This window comes from Microcaecilia unicolor, chromosome 7, assembly GCF_901765095.1.
Source record: "Microcaecilia unicolor chromosome 7, aMicUni1.1, whole genome shotgun sequence".
NCBI lineage: Eukaryota > Metazoa > Chordata > Amphibia > Gymnophiona > Siphonopidae > Microcaecilia > Microcaecilia unicolor.
Window position 1 is genome coordinate 104,067,430 of NC_044037.1, and position 27,336 is coordinate 104,094,765.

Sequence of the window (27,336 nt, forward strand, 5' to 3'; positions counted from 1 at the left end):
TTTCTTTCTGGTCAGAGCTATCCAGTTTTGCGCAAATTGCTGATATTAGCGGGTAGGGTGCGGAGCCTCTTTGTCTTGCTGCTGCTTAGGTAGCAGGCATCACGTGACCCCTGTTGCCTGTTTTTGGACGATGCTGTGAGCTGCCTGCCCTGACCTGGTGCCTGTCTCTGGACTTCTCTGTTTTCCACTTGCCCTCCCCGCTCCCGGTTCCGGTACTGGGTCAGTTCGTCAACCCCGTGGTTCCGGAAGTCCTGTTGGCCGCCTGCAGCTTGGGGCTCAACCCCCGGTGAACGGTGGTCACCGCTGGTGAAGTCTTGGGGTTGCACGGCTGTCCTCTGAGGTCCTTCGGGGCCTTGCGGGACCTAAGGGTTCACCTTCTTTCCAGACAAGACAGGAACCTGAAGCCATGAGCTCGCCTACGCAACCCGACCTACGAGACCTGGCTCAAATTCTCCAGCAGCAGCAGGAGCAGTTGAACGCCCTGTTGGGAGCCCTGCAGAATGTCTGCTCTCAATTAACCACGGTCCAGGTGCAGAACCAGGCCGCTGCGGCGGCTCCCCGTCAGGGAGGGTCCTTCCCGGGACCTCGGTTCCCTGAGCCTACTCGGTTTGATGGTGTCCCTGGAAGCTGCCGGGGGTTCCTCAACCAGTGCAACTTGTACAAAATGCAACCAGAGGCTTTTGCCTCAGACCAGGTAAAGGTGGCCTATGTTATTTCTTTGCTAATGGGACGAGCACTAGCCTGGGCGTCCCCGCTATGTGAACAACAAGATCCACTTTTGGACAACTACGCGGAGTTTGAGCACCGGTTCCGCATGGTGTTTGATCTTCCAGGAAGGCCGTCTTCCGCCACCTCCGAGCTGCTGCGGATTCAGCAGGGCGAAGGGACCGTGGCCGACTATGCTATCCGGTTTCGGACGCTGGCGACAGAATTGCGCTGGAATCAGGAGTCCCTATCCGCTATCTTCCTGGAGGGGCTCCAGGATCGGATCAAGGACGAGCTGGCCGGTTGGGAGGTTCCAGGGCAGCTGGACGCCTTGATCTCGCTCTGTGTTCGGGTGGATACCTGATTCCAGGAAAGGGCTAGAGCCTGTGCGGACCGGCGGAGGGGGTTCGGAGGCGGCCCCCGGTCTAGTCGGGTACTCTCTCCCCGACGGGGCTCCAGAGGGCCGAGGGAGGCCTCCGAGGAGCCTATGGTCATTGGCCGTCAATGGTCGACCCCGTCTGAGAGGACTCAACGCCTTCGGGGCGGCCTTTGCCTGTATTGCGGCGAGGCCGGTCACTTCATCAGCACTTGCCCCGCACGGCCGGGAAACGCCACTCCCAAGGCGCCATGAGGGGAGGGATCTTGGGGCACTCAAATCCTCTACCAGACAATTTGATTACTCTCCCGGTGACCCTGCGGTGGCAGGAGACGGTGGTTCACACCCGAGCCTTGTTGGATTCCGGGGCAGGGGGAAATTTTATTAGTCAGGAACTCCTGTGGCAGATGGGATGGCCTATACTGCCCTATCGGCCCGCCTTGCAAGTGACGTCCATCCAGGGAACGGCGTTACCGCAGCCTATCACTGAGGTGACCCCATTTTTGGGGCTCCAGGTGGGGGAAGACCACCGAGAGGAGGCTCAATTTCTGATTCTGTCCTGCACCATTCATCCCGTGGTGCTGGGCCTGCCCTGGTTACGGCATCACACCCCTGTAATAGATTGGACTCATTGGAAGATTCAAGCCTGGGGTGGTGCCTGCTCCGAGACCTGTTTAAGGGGTCGGGAGTCCAGCTGCCCCGCGGTGGTGGCCACTCCTAAAACCGTGCCAGTCTGTCAAGCTGCCCTGCCAGAGGAGTACCGGGACTTCGCTGATGTGTTCAATCCCGTGGAAGCGGATGTGCTACCCCCACATCGGTCCTTTGATTGCGCTATTAATTTGATGACCGGACATGATGCCACTGCGGGGCCGACTCTATACGCTATCCCGAGAGGAATCGAAGGTCATGCAAGCCTACATCTGAGAGAATCTCCAGAAGGGGTTCATTCGCCCCTCCACATCCCCTGCCGGGGCAGGATTCTTTTTTGTGACCAAGAAGGATGGCTCCTTGAGGCCCTGTATCGACTACCAGGGTCTAAATGCCATCACCGTGAAGGACCGATATCCTCTGCCCCTTATCCCGGAGTTGTTCGATCAGCTGCAGGGGGCCCAGATCTTTACCAAGTTGGACCTCCGTGGGGCCTACAACTTGGTCCATATCCGGCAGGGGGACGAATGGAAAACCGCATTCAACACAAAGGAATCCTGTTTAGAAGGAATGGATCTACGGAGCCTTAGCGGAGATTGGGTGGTGATGTCGGTAATTGGAGAGTAAAACCAATGCTGGGTCCTCTACGGTCTGCACCCTGATCGTGGCTGAATAGATATGGATGGGCTGGAGTGTAGCTTCAGAACTTTTAGTACAGGAACAGGCTGGGCAGACTTCTACGGTCTGTGTCCTGAGAAAGGCAGGGACAAATCAAACTCGGGTTTACATATAAAGTATCACATACCATGTAAAATGAGTTTATCTTGTTGGGCAGACTGGGCTGGGTGGACCGTTCATGTGTTTATCTGCTGTCATTTACTATGCTACTATGTTATGAATTCTGTATTTTGTGCTCATTTTTCTGCACTGTTCTGTAGAAGACAGATGGCCAAATTTCAGTGAGGATATTCTATTTCCTGATGGGTTCATCTTAACTGTTGTTGTAATTTGCCTTGGGAAGCCTGGTGTTATAGAGATGGAATATATTGAAATTAAATGAAAGTAAAATTAAAGTCTCCTTTCATTGGGACACATGGAATCACATATTCACTTCATCTGTTTTATAGAAGCTTACATTTTAAATACACAAATGGATTATTCAGTTTTGAACATATTTCAGGGATAAGTGGTTTTATAAGTCAAAATAAAAATAAATATTTTGTTTCATGCAGATCTCTCATTTGTTTAAACATAACTAAATGGGCTATAATCCCTTAATGCGTCCATTGGTTTTCTTATATTTTGTTCTTGTGCTTATACTGTGCCAAAACTGAAGAATCTTACCTCTTCTAAATGGTTGATAATTAAAGGAGCTCATTCTGAACACTATCCACCCTAAAAGGTTGTTTTGTGGCTGTATATGAGGAATTGTGATATTGAATAAATAAGTATATGTTTGTGTTCCTGGTCATGCATCCAAAGTTTATACAATCCTTTCAAGAAAGACAGTTAATCGTTTAACTTATGAGTGAACATAACCACAAAAGCATGGTATGGTCGCGTTTTAAATATGGTAATATTAGATCCCAGCTGAGGAACAGGTTATTTAGAGTTAGTCTTCACTGGACCAAACTTGCTTTCCTTGTGACATCACCATCCAGTTGGATAGGCAGTGCCTGGATTACTTTCTCATCTGCTGCCTGCCTGTAAGACCTTGCTTGTACCTGGATTACTCTCTCGTCTGCTGCCTGCCTTTAAGACCTTGCTTGTATCTGGATTACTCTATCGTCTGCTGCCTGCCTTTAAGACCTTGCTTGCACCTGGATCTCTCCTTTGCCAGCTGCCTGCCAGTTGGACTGTTGCCTGTACCCGGGCCACTCCCTTCTTCTCTCCTCCGGCTGGTTTCCTCAGCGCCCCTTTCATCTTCTCTCTACGTAAGTCCTGCCAGCCGCCCGCACCTGGGGGCTCAACCTCCAGGGAATGGTGGTCACCGCAGGTGAACCTTGGGGTTGCTCGGCCACCAAGCAGAGTCAGGGTGTGTATCCTCAAACTCAGCAGTGCTCCATTTGGTACAAAGTACTCACAAACGTGACAATCACTACTTGCTAATTGTATTCTGTAACATGTGCGTAAATTCCAAGTCGCATAGTTGAGAAGTGGGCATGGTTATGGGTGGGTCATGGGCATTTCTAAAATCTATGCGTGTTGTTATAGACTATACCCTCCCCTCCATCCATGTCCAGCATTTTTCCTCTCTCCCTTCCACTCCATCCGTGTGCATCTCCTTCCTTTGTCTTTCCTTCCCTCCATCCTTGTCCAACATTTTTCCTCTCTTCCCTGCCCTCCATCCATTTGCATCTCCTTCCAATCTTCCCTCCCCTCCATCCATCCATGTCCAGCTCCTTCTCTCTTTCTCTCCTACCCTTCCATCCAGTGTCATCCCTGTTTCTCTCTCCATCCTTCTACCCATTACCCTCTCCCAATCCTTCCGTCCATTGTCTCCCTCTCCTTCCATCCATTGTCTCCCTCTATCTCGCTTCCTTCTAGACAGTTCTCTCTCTCGACCCTTTTCCATTCAGCATGTCCTGTCTCTCCCCATCCTTCCAGTGTCTTTCCTTTTTTCCTCCCTACCCTTCCATCCAGTGTCTTCCCTCTTTCTGCCCCCTCCTTCCAGCATTTCCCCTCTTTCTCCCTCCTTTCATTTAGCATTTCTCTGACAGCTAGGGTCTCTCCCAGTTTCTCCCCAGCAGCTTCTCTCTCTCTCCTGCCCATGTCCCATCTCTCTCTCTGTACCCCTCTTCCATCCAGCATCTTCTTTCTGGTTCTCCCCTGCTCTTTTCCATGGCCCCTCTTTCTCTCCCCATCTATCGCTAGCTCTTCCTTGCTCTTTTCCATGTCCCTGGCTCTCTCCTGCTCTCTTCCATGACCCCTCTTTCTCTCCCCATCTCTCTCTGGCTCTCCTCCCCTGCTCTTTTGCATGTCCCTGGCTCTCCCCTGCACGTTTCCACTTTCTCTCTCTCTCTCTCTCTCTCTCTCCTCCAGTGTCCTCACGTCACTTCCCTATAGACTTCCCGAATCAGTACTTTAAGCTACAGCCTGCTTGTAACTCCTATTCACTTGTTCATCTCCACTTTTCTAAAAGCAGGAATTAGCCTAAAGAGAATCAGTAAACATCAGGATTAAGAAAAGTCACTTTTTACAGGGAGCGTAATTTTACAGAGGCTGCGTCAGAGTGCTTTAAGAGCCACTTACTTATTGGGGGGGGGGGGGGGGAACACTTACATAAAAGCAGTTTAGCTGCCAGGCCACTTGTAACCACTGAGAGAAAAAAAAGGTTCGAGTATCTTTCCCCCGGACCCAGGAGGTATTAATAGACCCATCCATAATAAATCTTTGTCTGCAAGGGTGATCGCTTTTGAGAGGGGAAAGGGGGCTCGAATTCATTAGCACAGCCCAGGATGGAGTTTGCACACCTGCTCTATACCCCAGGGCTCGGAGAGGTCTCTAGTTCAAAGCATGAGCGAGCAGAGGAGCAGCGCAGGTTCGTTTAGTAATCATTTTATTTTTAAAGTGGAACCAGTCACTCACAATAGGGTGTCTTTTACTGATTTCCGGGCACAATCTGATCTAACCTCCTCCTCCTTGGGCCCGCTCACCTCTGACGCAGCTTCCTGTTTCCGGCAAGGTAGGATGTCTCAGACTGAGAGGGAGGATGGACCTTGCAGAGGGAGAGGAGGCGACTCGCAATGTGCTCCACATCCGCCTGCGAGGTAGCAGCGAATGCGCATAGGCGCCAACGTGGTAAGGTTTTTTAAAACAAATTTTTAAATGCCAACTGGATGGCAGCATCGCGGCCGGCGTGGCACCCTTGAAGGCAGGCGCCCCCCTGCGGTGCTTACCCCGCTTACCGGGTTTGCACGGCCCTGTATAAGGGTCCTTTTACTAAGGGGCACCGAAAAATGGCCTGCGCTGGTGTAGATGTGTGTATTAAGACGCGTGCAGGTCCATTTTTCAGCACACTGCAAAAAAAGCCTTTTGGGGGGGGGGGCAAAAATGGGCGCGCGTCCATTTTGGGGCCTGAGACCTTACCGCCACCCACTGACTTAGCGGTAAGGTCTCTCACGTTAACCGGGTAGTAATCGTCAGCGAGTGTACAATGCCAATTACTGGCTGGTTAGCACTGTGCGCCAGAAACTTTTCCAGCGTGCGTAGCAGATGCACATAAAAAATGAAATTACCACCTGGGTCATGAGGTAGCCAGGCGGTAGTTCAAAATTGATGCGCGTAGAAGCTGATACTTTGTAAGCCACATTGAGCCTGCAAATAGGTGGGAAAATGTGGGGTATAAATGTAACAAATAAATACATAAATACATGCCTACGCGGCTTAGTAAAAGGGCGCCATAGTACAGCAAAGTGTCTGTCTTGTCTGGAAAGAAGGTGAGCCCTTAGGTCCCGCAAGGCCCCGAAGGACCTCAGAGGACAGCCGTGCAACCCCAAGTCTTCACCCGCGGCGACCGCCGTTCACCGGGGGTTGAGCCCCCAGCTGCAGGCGGCCAATGGGACTTCCGGAACCGCGGGGTTGACGGACTGACCCAGCACTGGAACCGGGAGCGGGGAGAGTAGGTGGAAAAATCAGAGAAGACCAGGAACAGGCAGCAGGTCAAGGTAAGCGGCTATCAAAGTCGTCCAAAAACAGGCAACAAGTCAGGGCAGGCAGCTATCAGGGTTGTCCAGTAACAGTCCAAAGGTCAAACCAGGAAAACAAGGGAACGCACAGAGAACAGGAGCCCACGAAGACTGGCCTCGGGAAACAGAACCTGAAGCAACGTCTTGTTCCAGCCCTGCTCCTAAAATACTGTCAGCAATCAACCGCCCAGCCCCAGCCGACATGGGCGGCCAATCGGAACTCGGTTACTGAAGGAATCCCTCTGGTTGGTTCCGTCCGGCTTCCCAGGCGGGGCAATAGTATCGGCATCCCACTGTGGTTCCTCTGAGGCGGAGCTTCGGGTTCCCGCGCCCGAATATGGAGAAGACGCCAGCCATCGCGTCTCAGCGCCATCTTTCCTGCTGGTGCAAGCGCGGACTCCGTAACCGGCGACTGAGAGCCTGGAAGCCGCGATTGCCGGCCTACGGGCCCGGCCGCGGACAGGGCGGCGATCGCTGTGACGGGTCCTGGCTCTTGGCCGCGGTTCTAGAAAGGCTGGCCATCGCCGCAAGGAATATCGGCTCGGCCCCGACTGTACTCGGGATAGGCGGCCATCCGGGGAACCGTCGGGTAAGTCCTCTCTGGCTGCGGATCCTTCCTCCCGGCCCTTGCTTCCCGCAGAGGAGCAGCCTGAGGGAGCGAAGGATGTGACAGTGGGAAGCAGGCTACTGGACTAGATGGACCATTGGACTGACCCAGGAAGGCTAAGCCTATGTTCCGATTTTCACCAGGAACATGGAAATCACTTTTGAGCTTCAGGGAGGTGAGACACTCTCCTTGCTGGACTGCAACCAGTATAGACTGTAATGTGTCCCTGGTGAGTACAGAAGAGCCTGCACAGCCGGCTAGGCTAACACCAAATGCTGCTCCCCACTGTCTACCGCAGGAGCAGTGCTCAACAACTTCTACATGCAATCCCGCGAAAATGAAAGTAATTCTGTGGCCACGAGAAACTGCAAAAATGTAACACTCACCCCAGGGAGTCATTGGGTGCCCTGCCATCTATATGAATGCTGTCCAAGGCAAACAACCAGCCTCTCCTCACTAGCCCTGCTATTGGGAGTACCAGTATCTCTCCTGGAGCCAGTATGAAAACTGAATGCCCAAATGCTTGACTCCTGGAGATGGAGGAAGAGTAGAAGAAGGCAGAAGGGTGGGGGAGGGACCTGGGGTGACCAGATGTACCCCCTAAAGGCGGCACCACTCAGCTGCACACCCCAGAGCTCTACTGCACTGATAGACCCAGAACAGGAGCTGACAAACAATGAGAACAGGATCTTTTGAGAGACCATCCATCTATCTGCTGGAGATAGAGAATACTGATTGGCCAGGGAGCATTCCATCCTATAAGCTCAGTTTAGCTCTCTTTATCTCCACCTGCTGGTAGACGGACACGACCCACAAGTTTCTGGATTCATCTGCTGCTGACGCTAAGGAATAAGGAATAAGGACAAAGAGTAGCAAGATTCCATGCAGAATCCCAAAGAGTAGCAAGATTCCGTGCAGAATCCCAAAGAGTAGCAAGATTCCGGAATCCCAAAGACTACTACTACTACTACTTATCATTTCTATAGCGCTACTAGACATACATAGTTCTGTACACTAAACATGTATACACTAAACATGTAAGAGACAGTCCCTGCTCGACAGAACCTACAATCTAATCAAGGCAGACAAATAAGGGATAAGGGAATTACTTAAGGTGGGATTGATAAAACGGACATAGGTACTGAAAAAGTGAATAGGAGTTAGGAGTTAAAAGCAGCCTTAAAAAGGTGGGCTTTTAGCCTAGATTTGAAGATGGTCAGAGCTGGAGCTTGACGTACTAATTCAGAAAGTGTATTCCAGACGTATGGTGCAGCAAGATAAAAGGAACAGAGTTGGCAGTGGAGGAGAAGGGTACCTGGCTGAAAGCGCCAGTGGCTTCCAAATACCCCAGAATTTATCATCAGTATCTGGTTATGACCTGGCACTAACTATCCAGGTCTAAAAAGCCTTTGGCAGTAAGCATTAAAAAAATTGCTGATCACCGTGGGCTGAATATTACCCCCTAATTATTCAGTGGTAAAATCTGTCAATACATGTCTTCTTTATGTTATGGATTCCTGAACCCCAGGGAGGAATTACCTTAAACACTTTGCCCAAAAGGCATTTCTGCAGGTATTTTATTACATTGGTTAGAAAGCACAATGCCAGAAATTACATTATGGAGAATTCAATTATCTCATATGATGACAAAGGAGAAGTTGACTGCCAGGTTGCTAGGACCTGCAGTGGTTGAGAAATATCTGTGTTCTCTCTTTCACCCAGTGGTGTGCAGGAGCCGGCTTGCGAGATCCATTTATTAAGTTTTTAAGAATTTTGGGAGCCGGTTGTTAACTTATTTATTTATTTGTTACATTTATACCCCGCTCTTCCCAGCTCGGTAGCAGGCTCAGTGCGGCTTACATAGTATGGAATTACATAGTATCACAGAAAGAACACAGCTGTAGCAATAGTAGAGGTATGATGTGGTTGTTAGGAAATAGGTTGAGATAGGTGAAATGGGCAGGGGATGTAGGGGTAGGAGAGGTAGGAGTGGTGTAGAGTGGGTTCATAGGTTAAGTCTAGTCATCTGGTCATTTGGGTAGGCTCCCCCGTGGCTACTTTAATAACCGGCTCCCAAAATTTGGGCCCGGGCCCCCTCCTGAACTCCCTTTTACTTTGCTGGCATGGATGCTGAGCCCCCTCAGCCAAATAAATAGACTGCCACCGCTCCCTATTGCTTGTTTCCGACTCTGAGCAGCATGCTAGGACTTCTCAGAGGAGCATGATAAAGAAGTCCCGGCATGCTGCTCAGAGCCAGAAACAAGCAATAGGGAGTGGTGGCAGTCTATTTATTTGGCTGTAAATCCAGGCATGCAAGTTGGGCACGCATCCCCTGTATTCTGTAACACTGCAGCCAAATGTTTGGAATGCCCCTCACCCACCCATACCCCTCCCATTCTAGGTTGCATGCTATGGAATTGGGCACCCATTGTTATAGAATAGTGTGTAGGCAGATGTGTGCGCAAACCCCAAGCTGGTACCAATTAACATCAATTATTGATTGTTAATGGATTGTTAACCAATTTAGGTTGTAGTCACACCCAAAGCCACACCTCTTTTACCATGGCACATATAAACAGGCATCATTGAAAATATTACACCTCTCTTCTCTGTCCTCCACTCCATCCATGTCCAGCATTTCTCCTCTCTCCCCTCCCGTTCATGTGCATCTCTATCCTGTCTTCCCTTCCCTCCATCCATGTCCAGAATTTCTCCTGCCTTCCCCTCCATCCATGTCCAGCAACTCTCCTCTCCCCTGCCCTCCCCTCCATCCATCAATCCATCCATATCCAGCAACTCTCCTCTCTCCCCTGCCCTCCCGTCCATCCATCCATATCAAGCAATTTTCCTCTCTTCCCTGCCCACTCCATCCATCCATGCCCAGCAATTCTCCTCTCTCCCCTGCCCTCCCCTCCCATCCATGTCCATCTATTCTCCTTTGCCGCTATCATCCCCTCTCATCCATGTCCAGTGATTCTCCTCTACCCTCCCATCCCATCCATGTCCAGCGATTGCTCCACTCTCCCCTGCCCCCCTCCTATCCATGTCCAGTGACTCGCCCCAGCCCCCACCTGCCCCTCTTTTCAGCCCCCGAGTTCCGGTTCTACCCCCAGCCCTACCTGCCCGCCCTCTTTTCCCCAATATCCCCCTTTTCATTCCTACTGCCCGGCAGGGTTTAAATCTTTTATTTTATCTCAAGTCGCGGTGGCAGCGACACCAGCAAGCTCGTCTCTAGCCTTCCCCTTCCCTCTCAGTGTCCTGCCCTCGCAGAAACAGGAAATATGTCAGAGGATGGCGGGAGATTGAGAGGGAAGGGAAGACTAGAGACAAGCTTGCTGGTGTTGCTGCCCCTGCGATTTGAGGTAAAATAAAAGATTTAAACCCCGCAGGGCGGCAGGAATGAAAAGGGGGATGTTAGGGAAGGGAAGGCTGTCAGGAAGCTGAGGGTGGGCAGGTGGGATCCAAGAGCTTAGCCCCGGCGGCGGTAAGCATGGCTTGTGGTGCTCTGCAGAGGTTGGCGCCCCCCCTGCCATGCTTACCAGGTTCCGCTGACCCTGTTCTCATGTTTTTATGTTCTAATCCTTGCCCTTCTTAAACATACTTATAAAACTGCTATCAAATATGTTTCTCTGTAATCTTATAAACACACACGTGTACCTGCCTCTGAAGGTACTTCATGTATTTCTTGTACCAAGAGAGCTTTTGAAGGATTAGAGATCAGGACACATCCCTAAAACAATACAAGATTATAGACCTCCCTCCCACCAAATCTGGTTCTGCTATTTTAGCACACTAATTAATTTAGGTGGGATTAGATTTTTGCTAGTTCCTACTCCCCCCCTCCACACATAGTATGCCCTTAACCAGATGGGAAGGGGGAGGTCTAATCCCTTGAGAGGACAAACTAGGGAGGTGGAGTGCACAGATTATTAACCAATTCAACAAAACTGTTTCTCTGTATGGTCCTTATCCTTAATTAGCACTTTCAGAAAAGTGTGAGAGGAAAAGGAAAAGAGACAGAGAGGGGCTGAAATGGAGGTACATTTATCACATAGATCAGTTTTTGAGATAATAATGCTTCTGTTGCTATGAAAATTCACAACTAACAAGAATCCAGAAGAGGATCTGCTTGTGTATAGATAAGTCATTAATTTGTGGTTAAATTTGGATATTGAGAGAATTTTATGGTGAAAGTGCGAGGATCTAAAGGTGAAGAAAAAATGTGACAAGGTGACAGCCGTGGCCAGAAGGATGCTAGGCTGCATAGAGTGGGATATAATCAGCAGAAGAAAGGAGGTGTTGATGCACCTCTACAAGTCATTGGTGAGGCCCCACTTGGAGTATTATCTTGCTAAAGATGTAAAAAGATTGGAAGCGGTGCAAAGAAAAGCTACAAAAATGGTATGGGATTTGTGTTGCAAACTGTACAAGGAGAGACTTGCCGGCCTTGGAGGAAGGAGAAACAGGGGTGATATGATACAGGTGTTCAAATATTTGAAAGGTGTTAATCCACAAATAAATCTTTTCCGGAGATGGGAAAGCGGTAGAACTAGAGGACATGAATTGAGGTTGAAGGGGGGCGGACTCAGGAGTAATGTCAGGAAGTAGTTTTTCACAGAGAGGGTGGTGGATACATGGAATACCCTCCCGCAGGAGGTGGTGGAGATGAAAACGGTAATGGAATTCAAACATGCGTTGGATAAACACAAAGGAATCCTATTTAGAAGGAATGGATCCACTGAATCTTAGCGGAGATTGGGTGGCAACGCTGGTAATTGGGAAGCAAAACCAATGCTGGGCAGACTTCTACAGTCTACACCCTGATCGTGACTGAATAGATATGGATGGGCTTGAGTGTAAATTTTAAGGGGCTTTGACATTAGCTTCAGAACTTTTAGTACAAGAAGAGTGCTGGGCAGACTTCTACGGTCTGTGCCCTGAGAATGGCAAGGACAAATCAAACTCGGGTATACATATAAAGTATCACATACCATATAAAATGAGTTTATCTTGTTGGGCAGACTGGATGGACCGTACAGGTCTTTATGTGTCATCATTTACTATGTTACTATGCTGTTAAATTGATGAAAACACAGACTGCTTAATGGAGGTTCACAATGTAGGACTACATTGTGGTTTTGAGTAAGACTGTATGCACAATTTTGATTTGCACATGTTGATTTGACACCAGTTAATATACACTTACCACATAGTGGAAGGTGCATGATGTTTGAGTCCTAGGTATGATAGTTCTGCCTAGGCAGAAGAAAGTTCATTATTATGGCTCAATGAACCGCGGGTAGGGTTACCATATTTACAGAGACAAAAAAAGAAGACACACACAAAAAATGAAATGCTGCACCCCCACTGCACAGTCACCTTGACCCCCCCCCCCCCCCAAGAAAGCCAGATTCTATAAGCAGAGAAAATACTGGTAAAAGTAACAGAAATGCATTTTCTTCCAGTCTAAATACAAAATTAGAAAAGATGTACATTTCCAAAAAAGCAAACATACATGAACAGCATGTCCCCCTTTTCTTTCCCTCCCATCCATGAGCAGCTTGCCTCTGCTTTCCCGCCCATTCATGTGCAGCTTGCCCCCTTCTACCCATCCACGAGAAGCTTGCCCCCTTCTCTCTCACAGGGGCGTATCTGGACTCTGGCGGTAGGGGGGCCAGAGCCAGAGGGAGGAGGCACATTTTAGCCCCCCCCCCCGGCGCCACCGATCCCCCCCGCCATTTCCGGACCCCCCCGCCACTGCCAGCCCCCCCCCCCCCGCCACCAATGACACTCTCCACCCCCTCCCACCGCCGCCAACCCTCCCCCGCTGCTGTCACCTTTGCTGGCGGGGGACCCCAACCCCCCGCCAGCCGAGGTCCTCTCTTCCATGCAGGCTGCAAGTTGCAATGCTTCCTGTTCTTCTGAGTCTGACGTCCTGCACGTACAACGCGCAGGATGTCAGACTGAGTTCCAAATTCTGAGTCTGACGTGTGCAGGACGTCAGACTCAGAAGAACAGGAAGCGTTGCAACTTGCATCCTGCACGGAAGAGAGGACTTTGGCTGGCGGGGGCTTGGGGTCCCCCGCCAGCAAAGATCGGTGACGGGTTGGGGAGGGAGGGGGAGGTGGAGAGGGTCGATGGTAGGGGGGTCCAGGGCGAAATCTGCAGGGGCCCAGGCCCCTGTGGCCCCACGCAGATACACCCCTGCTCTCTCACCCATCCATGAGCAGCTTGTCCCCTTCTCTCCCTTTCATCCACATGCAGCTTCCCCCTTCTCTCCTTCTTTTCCATGTGCAGCTTGCTCCCTTCACTCTCTCCCTTCAATGAGCAGCTTGTCCCCTTCTCTCCCTCCTGTCTCCCCTCCTGGCCCTACTTTACAGCCCTGGTGGTCTAGTGACCTTCAGGGCAGGAAAGAACCCCACTCTTTACTGCCTGCTGCTACTGACCTGCTTGCTGCCGCTGCTTCTTGAAAATGACTGCCAAGACTTCGAGCAGTGGCTTTGCAAGACTTCGGAAGTCTTGAGAGGCTGTTGCTTGAAGTCTTGGCAGCCATTTCCAAGAAGCTGCAGCAGTGGGGAGGTCAGCGACACCTGGCAAGAAAGAGTGAGGTTCTTTCCTGCCCCAAAGAGGCCACTAGAACATCAGAGCTCACTACGGTAGGTTCTGGGGGAAGAAAGCTAGCCAGCCCGCCAACCCAGAAACTCGGACAAATGGGCTGGCTGGGAAAAAACGCCCAGACCTCCAACAGTCCCCTGAAAAGGAGGACATGTCCGGGGAGATCCGGACGTATGGTAACCCTAACTGTGGGAGACATTAACGTTGCAGTTCTGGAACTGATCCCTTTTAGTTTAATCATTAATTATTGATTTATATGTTACTACTGATTAGTCATCCTGGTGACCTCTCCTGATTCAATTTTGGGAGGAATTCCTTTTGGATCTGTTGCTATGAGGGCATCAAGGCTACAACAGCCAGGCTTGAGGAGGCAAGGAGAGGCCCTGTCGGCCTAAAAAAAACAGCCATCTGTGAATTTATTTCTCTTACTCTTCTCACCCCTCTAAACACATGCTGCCTGTACCCTTATTCTCCTATAGGTGCCAGATCAGAGATCATTTCAGAGGTGCCAGGTCTCACGTATCAGTTGTGGGACTTCCACAGTTGAAGATTATTTCACTCTCACTCATAGCACATCCTTTTCCCACACATTGGAAGCTCAGTGCTGGATGGTATTGTTTGAAAGATCATACAGCAGCTGCCCCCCCTCCCCCACAGATATCATCTGGTGCTGAGTATCAGCTCTATTTCTATCAAGATGACCTCCAAACCTCTTTCCCCACAGACTAAGCAGGCAAACTATGCCTGTGTTGGCAGTGCATTGATTCTGATCACTGAGCTAAATGAAGGTAAAGCATAAAAGGAGAAAAGCCAGGTGTCGCTACCAGTGGGAAGAAATATGAGCCCAGTGCAACAGAATTCTTTTTTGTTTTTTTTTTTTTCGATTGTGGTTCTTCATTGGGAGAGCAAAATGTGCTCATGAAAGAGTGCATGTGCTGGAGGTATATCTCACTGAAGTTATCAACAGCGATGCAATTCAAAAAGGTGTGGGATAAGCTATTGCAAAAGCATCACTGGCTCCCTATTGAGCAGCGCATAGGTCTAGATTCTGTATAATGCGCCTGAAAAATCCATGCAGAAAAAAATTATGCCTAGGCGTATTCTATAAAGTACACCTAAATCTTATGGAATAGACTTAAATTTCTGTGCAGTAAACAGAATATACCAAGCGGCTCACCACATGACTAAATTTGGTTATGTCCATTTAGGCCACATTTTACTTGGTGTAAATCCCGATGCCTAAATTAGGTGCAGATCAGGTGTATTCTATAATACGCATAGATTTTAGAAACGCCCGCATCCTGCTCATCGCCACACCCCCTTTTCAACTATGCAACTTAGAATTTAGGCACACCACGTTATAGAATACAGTTAGTGAATTGTGCGCGTAAATCTCAGTTCATGCCAATTAGTGCTGATAATTGCTTGTTAACATCCAGTTAACAGCACTGATTAGCTAGTTAACCAAATAAATTATGCACATTGTTATAGAATACTATTTGCTTTCCACACGGATTTTCAGGCGCCATATATAGAATGTAGGGAATAGTGTTTAAACTACTAATTTTCACTTTTAAGGCCCATAGGAATGGTCTTCCCAACTATCTGGTAACCCTTACTATTCCCCGTCTTCTTTGTTCTATCAATGATCATCATTCGGTATTTCCTTTCTCCAAATCTGCTCAGCTGGAACCTACCCAGTGCTTTTTTTGTGCTGGTACGCGCAGAGGAGAATCGCTGGACATGGAAGAGAGGGGACAGAGGAGAATCATATCATTCTGGACATGGATTGGATGGGATGACAGGGCAGGGGAGAGAGTTGAGAATGGAGAATTGCTGGGCAGGGGAGAGAGGAGAATGGAGAATTGCTGGAGATGGATGGAAGGGGAAGGCAGGGAAGAGAGAATTGCTGGACTTGGATAGGAGAGGAGGGGAGGGCAGGGGAGAGAGGAGAATCACTGGACATGGGAGGGGAGGGCAGGGGAGAGAGGAGACATGCTGGACATGGATGGAGGGGAGGGAAGATAGGAAGGAGATGCACATGGATGGGATGGCAGGGGAGGAAGGAGAAATGCTGGAAATGGATGGAGAGGAGAGCAGAGCAGGAGATAGAGGAGAATTGCTGGACATGGATGGATGGAGGGGTTGGCGGGGAGAGAGGAGAAATGCTGGACATGGAAGAAGAGAGGAGGAAAGTAAAGAAATAAATGGAAAGGAAGCCCTGGAAATGGAGTTAAGAGAACAGATAGAGAGCAGCAGAATCAGACACTTGGACCAGTATGGATAGAAAACAGTCACCAGACAACAAAGGTAGAAAAAATCATTTTATTTTCATTTTAGTGTTTAGAATTTGTCCAATTTGAGAATTTACATCTGCTGTCTTATTTTGCACTGGGTATACTGGAGCTGTAACATCTTACAGAAATGATTTATAACGAAAGAAAAATCACAAGTTATTGTTTTTCTCCTATACTAGTATATTTTCAATGATGTCTGTTTATATGCGCCATGGCTGGTATAAGGGATGTGGCTAATGTGGGTGTGGCTATCAAAGGGGTGGTGACCCCGCCCATAATGAGTACCGGCACCTTTTTTCCTACAAAAAAAGCACTGAATCTACCAAATGTTATGCTTTGTTCTTCGCAGCACCCTTCGTTTGGAATTCCCTCCTCCTGAACATCCATGCGGAATTACCTTTTAAGAATTTTAAGTCTGCCATAAAAACATGGCTTTTTCATCAAGCTTTGAACCCTGTGTAGGATTTCAGAGATACATGACAGCTGGTCACATTGCTTTTCCTTGCCTCTCTCATTTCCCCACTGGTCTTTCTCTCACTTTTCTTCCCTTTAGGTGAGTTTCATTTATTTATTTAGATTTTTCTCACACCTTTTTCAGTGGTAGCTCAAGGTGAATTATATTCATGCACTCTGGATATTATTTCTCTGTCCCATGAGGGCTCACAATCTAAGTTTGTACCTGAGGCAATGGAGGATTAAGTGACTTGCCCAAAATCACAAGGAGCAGCAGTGGGATTTGAACCAGCAACCTCTGGATTGCAAGACCAGTGCGCTAACCACTAGGCCACTCTTCCACTTGCCTATTGTTTTGTGGATGAGTGTAATGTTCTTTCCTATTGGTTGTTGTAGTTCCTTTCCTCCTGCAGAATTTTGTTTTTAGAGTGTAAACCGCTTACATCTGCAAGTTAGTTTAGGCAGTATAGTAAGTTTCAATATACCATAAACCATAATGCCACCTTATGTTAATATTTTAAAACAGCTTAGGTGTGCATAAACACTTATAAAATTGGCGCTAAGCGTGCGTTTTTTGTGGCATCTAATTTATGGTATCCCAACTAATAAGAATAGATTATTATCAAGTTGTATTTTATTACCACAATAATTACATATAATCCAATACAGAAACCACTTTACGTATCATCCTCCACACAAATCTCACAATGTAACCTCTTGATGTTAACTCTGTCCTCCTGATAGATTATTCATGAACCAATAACCTCAATGTCCATTAATCACAGTCCCGGGATGATCTTATAGTCACTTGTAAAGTTCATAATCTGTGCAGGGTGATGAATAAATCCACATTGCTCTGTATTCTGTAAATCCACGAATCAACTCGTGGATAATTAAAGGGTCCTTTAACCAAACAAATGCTTAACAATTGCAGTTCAAGTAATCCTGATGTAGCTCAAATGTATCATCAAAATGAAAAACCTCTCTCATCTGTATCATACAGCTCGACACAAGACTATGTTTCGCCAAAAGGCGTCTTCAGGAGCTGTTCAAATGTCACCTTTTACAAGTAACTTCAATTCATTCAGGAACCTTTCAAATGCCACTTTTGACAAGCAGCATTACTATTAATTAATTAATTTATTTGTTGCATTTGTACCCCACATTTTCCCACCTATTTGCAGGCTCAATGTGGCTTACATAGTACCGTCTAAGGCGTTTGCCCAGTCAGTGGATAACAAATACAAAGTTGTATAGTAATCTTTATTAATCTGTATTAATCATAATACAGAGACAATGAGTTTTAAAACCAATACAATATGGGACAATCAGTATCAAATATTAACAAATATAAATACACTTACATTAAACTACTTCATCATCATTTGAGCGCGATCTTTCAGGTGGAAAACTGCTTGGGTTAAACTACCATTACTCGAGTTAAATTGCCAGAAACGCTGACACATGCACATTAGGCGATCTTTAAATACTACGATCCACCTATCAAATCGCATAGTGTCACTGATAGCTAAAGTTAAACCTAACTATTCAACATCATTCTTCATCTCAGCAGCATTCACCAAACCAGAGGCATAGCTCCGCAGGCGCCTAGTTTTTACACGGTCTGTCGCATTTAAAACATGCACTGGTGCTGTCGGTGGTCTGCTCCCCCACACCTTCAACCTGGCTACACTTCTGCACCAAACCTGTAAATTTTGTATGCTGGCACTGACTGGCGTTTGGTGAGGAATGATGTCAGTATAATCCAGTTGGCGTTGTTACTAGCTAATGCCACATACTTTACAAACCAATAGCTCTTTGTCTAAGTTCCAGTGGCATAGTTTACAATTGTATCTGTGCTTTGGACTGCTATCAATTTGGTCTTCGAGCTACAGTAAAGTCTTGATTATCTCATTTCCTCAGTAAAGTGACACTTGCATTTTGGCATTTTATTCTAGTCTCCAGGGGGTCACAGAATGGCATGATGTTGCCTCCTCCTTCCTCTCAGGGCCAGCAACGTGGTTTTTAAACTAGTTCTAGCCAGTTTAGCGCGCAAGTAGTAAACCGGGACATGCACAAAAGGGTTCTCCGAGCCATTTTCCTGTCACGGTAGCAGCTAACGAAAACGGATTGCAAAATTATTATAATGAGCTAATTACTATTATAATGTGAAAGCGATGCGATGCACTACCATTTCCGACCCCATGCACAAAAGCAGTCCCTACCTTTACCGTGGAAATTTTAACGGGAGGTATGGACCTGCCGGTTCTTCATTATCACAAGTAGGAGAAGGGGAGAAACAAGGCAGGGAAGATGGAGAACAAAAAAAAGAGTATATTAGCTTACACGCAGCTTCTTTGCGTGTATGAAAGCCATGCCATATGTTTCTTTTTCAAATGACATTTTACTGGCAAGAAATTGGGGGGGGGGGGGGGGGGGGGGAGTACCGAAATGTAAAGCATAAAAGTAATGGTGACTTACCAAAAATGCAAGGAACACAAGGGTCCATCAAAGAAACAGCATCTGTGGGAAACAGACTTGGAAACACAGACGGATCCTTAACGGGACCTTTGTGCATCTGGCTCTCAATTTCTTTAATTCTAGAATAAGGGAAATGCCTTTAAATAAATCTGAACAACATGACCCAATATTCAAAGAAAGATGAGCTCCTAAATTATGCTCCTCAATGTGTGCCCTATTTTCAGCCAAATTTAGGAGCATCCCCATCCTGAGGGACGCGTCTTGCCACTAACATAATTTAAAACTATGTGTACCTATGTGCCATGATTCTTCATAGACTACCGCAGAAACAGGTTGCTTGAACCCAAACACCTCAGATAAGTAGACTGGTCAGTTTTCAATTTTTGGTTTTGTTTTATTCATAATTAAATAAAGATAAAAATAGGCGCTTGAGGCAGATGATTAATATAAATTGTTGAGTTCCGGATCTGGAATAGCTGAGTGCACAAGGAGATCCAGTAACACGTTCTATGTTTTTGTCTGATGCTTCTGTGCCACAAATGATAAAAGAATAAAAAGTAATATTGAGATATATCAAGGTGATGAATATGAGATATTTAAATGTGATGATAGTGTCTGCTGAGTGATTATTTTGTTGCCATGTATTGTGTACTCCTGTAGTTTTCAACTAGTTAGGTTTCTGGTACTTGTAACCTGGATTGGCCACTGTTGGACGCAGGATACTGGGCTAGATGAACCATTGGTGTGAGCCAGTATGGATATTCTTATGTTCTTATGTTCCTGTCAGCACATTGGAGGAGATTCTATATATGGCGCCTAAAAAATTGGTGCTGAAATCTGTGCAGACTAAGCTTATTCTATAATCGGTGCCACTAGTCAGTTGACCTTGGACTTTCCTACAATGTTCCATATCACGTATAAGAGCCATGCACAACTAAGGCTGTCATATCAGGCTGCGTCTATGTGGAACTTGCTTCCTTCAAATCAGGGCTGGTCTTAGGCAGGGGCAAGAGGAGCGGTTGCACAGGGCCCCGCGCCTCCAGGGGGCTCATGGTGCTCCCTCCTGCTCCCCACCACTGCCGCGATCTGACTCTTTGCCTCCCCTCCCCCGAGCCGCAGGGTGCCCTCCCAGCACATACCCGAGGCCGCCCTAGTGGTGTAGTGGAGTCTTCAGGGCAGGAAAGATCCCGTCTTTCTTGCTTCTGCCGGTGCTGATGTCTTGTTGCCGCATCACTCTTTAAAGATGTTACGATCTGCTACACTCCTCCAGAGGTGCAGCCTGCTCGTGCAGGGTATGGGCATTCGAGGAGGCGGCGGCCATCTTGGAGGTAGTATCTCCAGGATAGGTCGGCCATCTTGGAGTTCGCATCTCAGCTTGTGGCAGCCATCTTGGAGTTGAGCAGCTTCAGGAAGGAAGCCCATTTGTGGGTGTAGAGCATCTCCTCTGATGGGGGTGGCCATCTTGGAACAGCTGCACATGGTTGAGCCTAATTCCTGCACTATTTAAAGCCCTGTTTCCAGTCCTTCCGTGCTTTGGCTTCTATTCGCGTAGAGGTTGTGGTCTTTATCTGTTCCAGTGTTTTCCTGTGTTCCTGACCTTGGATTGCTTACTGACCATGCGTTGTGTTGCTGCCTGCTTGACCTTGGACTGTTTACTGACTATTCTCTGCTCTGCCATTTACGGGCTCCTGGACTGTGTTTGTTTGCCCACCTGTCTGGTCAGTGGTCATGCAACCCCGCTGGTTCCGGAAGTCCTGCTGGCTACTCGAACCCAGGGGCTCAACTCCTGGGGGGCAGTGGCTAAATGCAGGGGTTGTCTGGCTGCCTGACTGAGTGCGGTGTCACTCCATCTTCGTCGTGCTCAGTCGGGGCACAAAGGCTCACACATCCCCAGTCATAACAAAAGATGGCTGCCGAGACTGTTGGCTCAGGCAGCCATGTGAATATTCAATTACTGTTTTTCATTATTGCTACCAAGTATTACATATTAAGCGGATTTGTTTTAATTAATTTATCTAGTCCTTACATGCACATGCTTTTGCTTTTTAAACCCAAAGGTTTCCTATGATAGCACTGTGCACATTTGAATTTTATTTATTTATTGCATTTGTATCCCACATTTTCCCACCTCTTTGCAGGCTCAACGTGGCTTACAATACATCATGAATAATGGAAACACATGATAAGATAGATATGTAGTATTACAGACAGATCTTGGGTGACATGATTATGATAAGACAAGATTGTAGTCTAACAAGCAGATATACTAACCAGTTTATAATCGAAAGAGAAAAACGCCTATATTGCGACCCAAATCGGGAGATGGGCGTCTTTGTCCCGTGGGCACCCAAATCGGTATAATCGAAAGCCGATTTTGGGCATTTCCAACTGCAATCCGTCACGGAAACGGGTAAAGTTGACGGGGGCGTGTTGGAGGCGTGGTGAAGGTGGAACTGGGGCGTGGTTATTGGCCGAGGAGAGATGGGTGTCTTTAGCTGATAATCGAAAAAAAGGCGTTTTTACCACGATTTTGGGTCACTTTTTTTGGACCCTTTTTTTCACGAACAGGTCCCAAAAAAGTGCCCCAACTGATCAGATGACCACTGGAGGGAATCGGGCATGACCTCCCCGGACTCCCCCAGTGGTCACTAACCCCCTCCCACAAAACAAAACCCACTTTAAAAACTTTTTTTCCAGCCTGTATGCCAGCCTCAAATGCCGTACCCACCTCCATGACAGCAGAATGTGTTCTATCCTGCGACAGCCTTTCCCTAGTTCTGATGTGGCTCTCGGGTGAGTGTGACACCTTTTCTGTTAAGGGCACTGCAGAGTCACATCAGCAATGCATTGTGGTGGGTGTAGGGTATTGGGCTCCGTGATTCCACTAGCTTGTGGCAAATGCTCACAATGTTGGTAGTTGGTAGGCTCTACCCCCATGGTGCTTTTTCCCCCTGCTTACTGGGTCAGAGTGTGCCCAGTTTTGTTTCCGGTAGTCTATGAGGTAGTGGCCATTTTTGTAAGCCAGTTTTAGATCCCTTTCACGTGTTAGCCACGCTACAGAACTTAGTTCTTACCTTGAATGTTGCTGAAAGAGGGCATTGTACAGCATTCTGCCAGCTCTGACCTACTGCTCATCTCAGTACCAGGGAGACTCGTTGCCAGTGGGGCACAACCTCTGATCTGCAGTTAACTGTGAGTAAGCGTGCTTATTCCAATAAAGGACGTTTTTGGAGAGATTAGTCTTCAGGTGTCAACTGGTGTGCCAATGTTATATAGCAGCAACAAGTCTTAGAAGCCTGCGTGTATGCAGGTCCCTGGAGCACTTTTAGTGGGTACCACAGTGCACTTCAGCCAGGCGGACCCAGGCCCATCCCCCCCTACCTGTAATACTTGTGCTGGTAAATGGGAGGTCTGCAAAACCCACTGTACCCACATGTAGGTGCCCCCTTCACCCCTAAGAGCTATGGTAGTGTTGTACATTTGTGGGTAGTGGGTTTTTGGGGAGGGGGGTTGGGGGCTCAGCACCCGTGGTAAGGGAGCTATGCATGTGGGAGCGTTGTGTCTGAAGTCCACCGCACTGACCTCTAGGGTGCCCAGTTGGTGTCCTGGCATGTAAGGGGGGCGAGTGTACTACGAATCGTGGCCCCTCCCACGACCAAATGGCTTGGATTAGGATGTTTTTGAGCTGGGCGTTTTTAGTTTCCATTATCGCTAAAAAAAACAAACGCCCAGCTCAAAAACGTCCTTTTTTTCGAAAATACGGTCTGTCTCACCTCTTCACGTATCCGTTTTTGGACATAGACGCCCATGGAGATAGGCGTTCGCATTCGATTATGCCCCTCCATGTCTTTTCTGGATATATGTGGAGAGGTTCACATTTGTTGGTCTTTGTGGTATGTCTTGTTAAAGAGATGGGTCTTCAGTAGTTTGCAGACGTTAGTAAGTTCATAGTTCATTTTTAAATTACGCGGCAGCGCGTTCCAGAATTGTGTGCTCAGGTAGGAAAAGGTTGACGCATGTGTTAGTTTGTATTTTAGACCTTTGCAGTTGGGGAAGTGAAGGTTGAGGAATGTGCGGGATGATTTTTTGGCATTCCTGGGTGGTAGGTCTGTCAGGTCTGACATGTAGGCTGGTACATCCCCATGAATTATTTTGTGAACTAGGGAGGATATCTTGAATGTGATGCGTTCTTTGATTGGGAGCCAGTGTAGCTTTTCTCATAGGGGTTGAGCACTTTCATATTTTGTTTTACCGAATATGAGTCTAGCTGCAGTGTTCTGGGCTGTTTGGAGTTTCTTGATTATTTGCTCCTTGCAGCCAGCTTATAGTGCGTTGCAATAGTCTAGATGGCTGAATACCATTGATTGCACCAGGTTATGGAAGACGGGCCTTAGGAAGAAAGGTCTTACTCTTTTTAATTTCCACATTGAGTGGAACATTTTCTTGGTTGTGTTTTTTGTATGGTTCTCAAGTGTTAGGTGTCGGTCAATGGTGACTCCAAGGATTTTTAAGGTGTCTGAGACTGGAAGATTCAGTTTAGGTGTTTTTATGGTGGTGAATTTGTTCGTGTTGTGCTGAGAGGTGAGTATTAGGCATTGTGTTTTTTCTGCAGAGTTTCAATTAGTTTTTCCTGTACAAGTTTTGCTTGATTTGTCTTTATTTGAAATAAAAAAAATGTTTAAAATGCATCTGTTCAACAAGGGGTGGGGCTAGGTGGGGCAGGGGGCCCCAACTAACTGGTCTGCACAGGGCCCCGCAATTGCTAAGACCGGCCCTGCTTCAAATATTAAGTTAGAGAAACACTACTTACGTTTTTGTAGGCAACTAAAAAATTACTTGTTCAGAAAATGTTTATACTGATGTTTTTTGGGGGTGTTTGTATTTTAAACTATTTACTGTATATCCAAGCATTGGCTAGCTTCTTTACTGTAATCTGCTTAGAACCAGTTGTGGTATTTAGCAGAATATAAAAATAAATATTTTATTATACACTTTTATTTGCTAATTTATGCATGCCTTAAACACAAATAGGTCATGAGGGCCTTTGTATTTTTAGTAAAGTGTTTTGATGTTCAGTTTTATTTCAAAATTACCCATGATGCCTGGGCTTTCATTTTTATTTCGCAGAGGCACTTCTGAGATCAAAAGGGGATTAGCGCGGGGAGTTCTGTAATGCTTATAGTTTTGCATTTCAAAGCTATATACATTGTTTAGCCAGAAAAGGTGCCCACGGGAAAGGCAGGTGCAAGTGTCTGCAGGTACATTTGTCCCTGGGCAATTTCGAGAGTGAAATCTGTAGATTAAAAGCACACGTGGACCCTAGCATGGCAGGCAGTGTGAAAGACGCCCTCTAAAAGCTCTGCTCTGCATTATGTGCAGGCAACGGACAGGGTGTAAAACATTGCACGTATATCTGAAAATTGAATGCACATGTACTGTCTTTCTCTCCCAATCTAAGGGCCCTTCTTGAAAACAGCGGTACAGCTACCGCTACTTTGTCTTGTGCCAATCCAGCACTACCGCCAGTAATACTGTCCCCACCATGTGTCATTGCCGGCGTGCTGGAAATTATTTTTTATTTTTTTCCCTAGTGATAATCAGGTAGTGCCATGCGATGCCTGGTTACCATCGTGTTAGCACAGGGGCCCCTACCGCCTTCTAAATAGGAAACGGTAAAGGCTCCCCCATGTGGCAAGTATATATTTAGTGCACAGCCGTTTCCTTTTTTTCACAAAAACCCTGCTGCGGTAAAAGGGGCCTCGGCATGCGGGCAAATCCATATGCTGAAGACACCATAGTAAACATAGTAAATGACGGCAGAAAAAGACCTGCACGGTCCATCCAGTCTGCCCAACAAGATAACTCATATGTGCTACTTTTTGTGTATACCCTACTTTGATTTGTACCTGTGCTCTTCAGGGCACAGACCGTATAAGTCTGCCCAGCACTATCCCCGCCTCCCAACCACCAGCCCCGCCTCCCAACCACTGGCTCTGGCACAGACCGTATAAGTCTGCCCAGCTCTATCCTCGCCTCCCAACCACCAGCCCTGCTCCCAACCACCGGCTCTGGCACAGACCGTACAAGTCTGCCCAGCACTATCCCCGCCTCCCAACCACCAGTCCCGCTTCCCACCACCGGCTCTGGCACAGACCGTATAAGTCTTCCCAGCACTATCCCCACCTCCCTACCACCAGCCCCGCCTCCCGATCTTGACTAAGCTCCTGAGGATCCATTCCTTCGGCACAGGATTCCTTTATGCTTATCCCATGCATGTTTGAATTCCGTTACCGTTTTCATTTCCACCACCTCCCGCGGGAGGGCATTCCAAGCATCCACTACTCTCTCCGTGAAAAAATACTTCCTGACATTTTTCTTGAGTCTGCCCCCCTTCAATCTCATTTCATGTCCTCTCGTTCTACCACCTTCCCATCTACAGAAAAGGTTCGTTTGCGGATTAATATCTTTCAAATATTTGAACGTCTGTATCATATCACCCCTGTATCTCCTTTCCTCCAGGGTACACATGTTCAGGTCAGAAAGTGTCTCCTCATACGTCTTGTAACGCAAATCCTATACCATTCTCGTAGCTTTTCTTTGCACCGCTTCAATTATTTTTACATCCTTAACAAGATACGGCCTCCAAAACTGAACACAATACTCCAGGTGGGGCCTCACCAACGACTTATACAGGGGCATCAACACCCCCTTTCTTCTGCTGGTCACACCTCTCTGTATACAGCCTAACAACCTTCTAGCTACGGCCACTGCCTTGTCACACTGTTTCGTCGCCTTCAAATCCTCAGATACTATCACCCCAAGATCCCTCTCTCCGCCCGTACCTATCAGACTCTCCCCGCCTAACACATACGTCTCCCGTGGATTTCTATTCCCTAAGTGCATCACTTTGCATTTCTTCGCATTGAATTTTAATTGCCAAACCTTAGACCATTCTTCTAGCTTCCTCAGATCCTTTTTCATGTTTTCCACTCCCTCCCAGGTGTCCACTCTGTTACAGATCTTAGTATCATCCGCAAATAGGCAAACTTTACCTTCTAACCCTTCGGCAATGTCACTCACAAATATATTGAACAGAATCGTCCCCAGCACCGATCCCTGAGGCACTCCACTACTCACCTCTCCCTCCTCCGAGCGAATTCCATTCACCACCAATCTCTGGCGTCTGTCCATCAACCAGTTCCTAATCCAGTTCACCACTTCAGGTCCTATCTTCAGCCCATCCAGTTTATTTAAGAGCCTCCTGTGGGGAACCGTGTCAAAAGATTTGCTGAAATCTAAGTAGATTACGTCCATAGTTCGTCCCTGATTCAATTCTCCTGTCACCCAATCAAAGAACTCAATCAGATTCGTTTGTCACGATTTCCCTTTGATAAAACCATGTTGTCTCGGATCTTGCAACTTATTTGCTTCCAGGAAATTCACTATCCTTTCCTTCAGCATCTCTTCCATTACTTTTCCAATAACCGAAGTGAGGCTTACCGGCCTGTAGTTTCCAGCTTCTTCCCTATCACCACTTTTGTGAAGAGGGCCCCTTTTACCACAGCATAGTCAAAAGGCCTCGAAATGCCTCTAAATGAGACACTCCTGGTGTCTCATTTTCCTGTGAATAAAGTGCAAATGCTACAGAAGTCATGTATGCTTTGAGCTACATTTGAGGCGTGCAATTTTCAGTCAGGCCATTTTACCCAGGTAAAGAGCTTTGAAAATAGCCCTCCAATGCTGACCCTCAATCTGTCCAGGGGGGATAAATGTAGGACTTCCATCTCTCCCCTAACACTCCACAGACTTCTCCCAATTCAGACGGGCATTTGATACAAGAAAATCTCTCTAAATCTGATTAGTTATCATCTCATATGACTTTCAATGTAAGACACAAACTGTGATGATATAGAGGGGCATAATCGAACGAGGCGCCCAAGTTTTCATGAGGGTGTCCTCGCAGGACGGCCCCGCAAAAGGGCGGGGAAACCCGTATTATCGAAACAAGATGGGCGTTCATCTTTCGTTTCGATAGTACGGTCGGGGACGCCCAAATCTGAACATTTAGGTCAACCTTCCTAAATGTTGAGATGGTCAACCTTAGAGATGGTCTTCCCTGGTTTTCGACCATAATGGAAACCGAGGACTCCCATCTCAAAAACAACCAAATCCAAGCCCTTTGGTTGTGGGAAGAGCCAGCATTAGTAGTGCACTGGTCCCCCTGACATGCCAGGACACCAACCGGCCACCCTAGGGGGCACTGCAGTGGACTTCACAAATTGCTCCCAGGTGCACAGCTCCCTTACCTTGGGTGCTGAGCCCCCCCAAAACCCACTCCCCACAACTGTACACCACTACCATAGCCCTAAGGGGTGAAGGGGGGCACCTACATGTGGGTACAGTGGGTTTGTGGTGGGTTTTGGAGGGCTCACATTTACCACCACAAGTGTAACAGGTAGGGGGGGA

At 47.5% G+C, this 27,336-nt stretch overlaps 1 protein-coding gene across 1 annotated transcript in view; it reads left to right on the forward strand.

Moving 5' to 3' along the window:
• The window catches only part of TLCD3B (TLC domain containing 3B), a 190,860-nt gene that overhangs the window by 33,642 nt on the left and 129,882 nt on the right, over positions 1-27,336 (forward strand). The window lies entirely within an intron of this gene.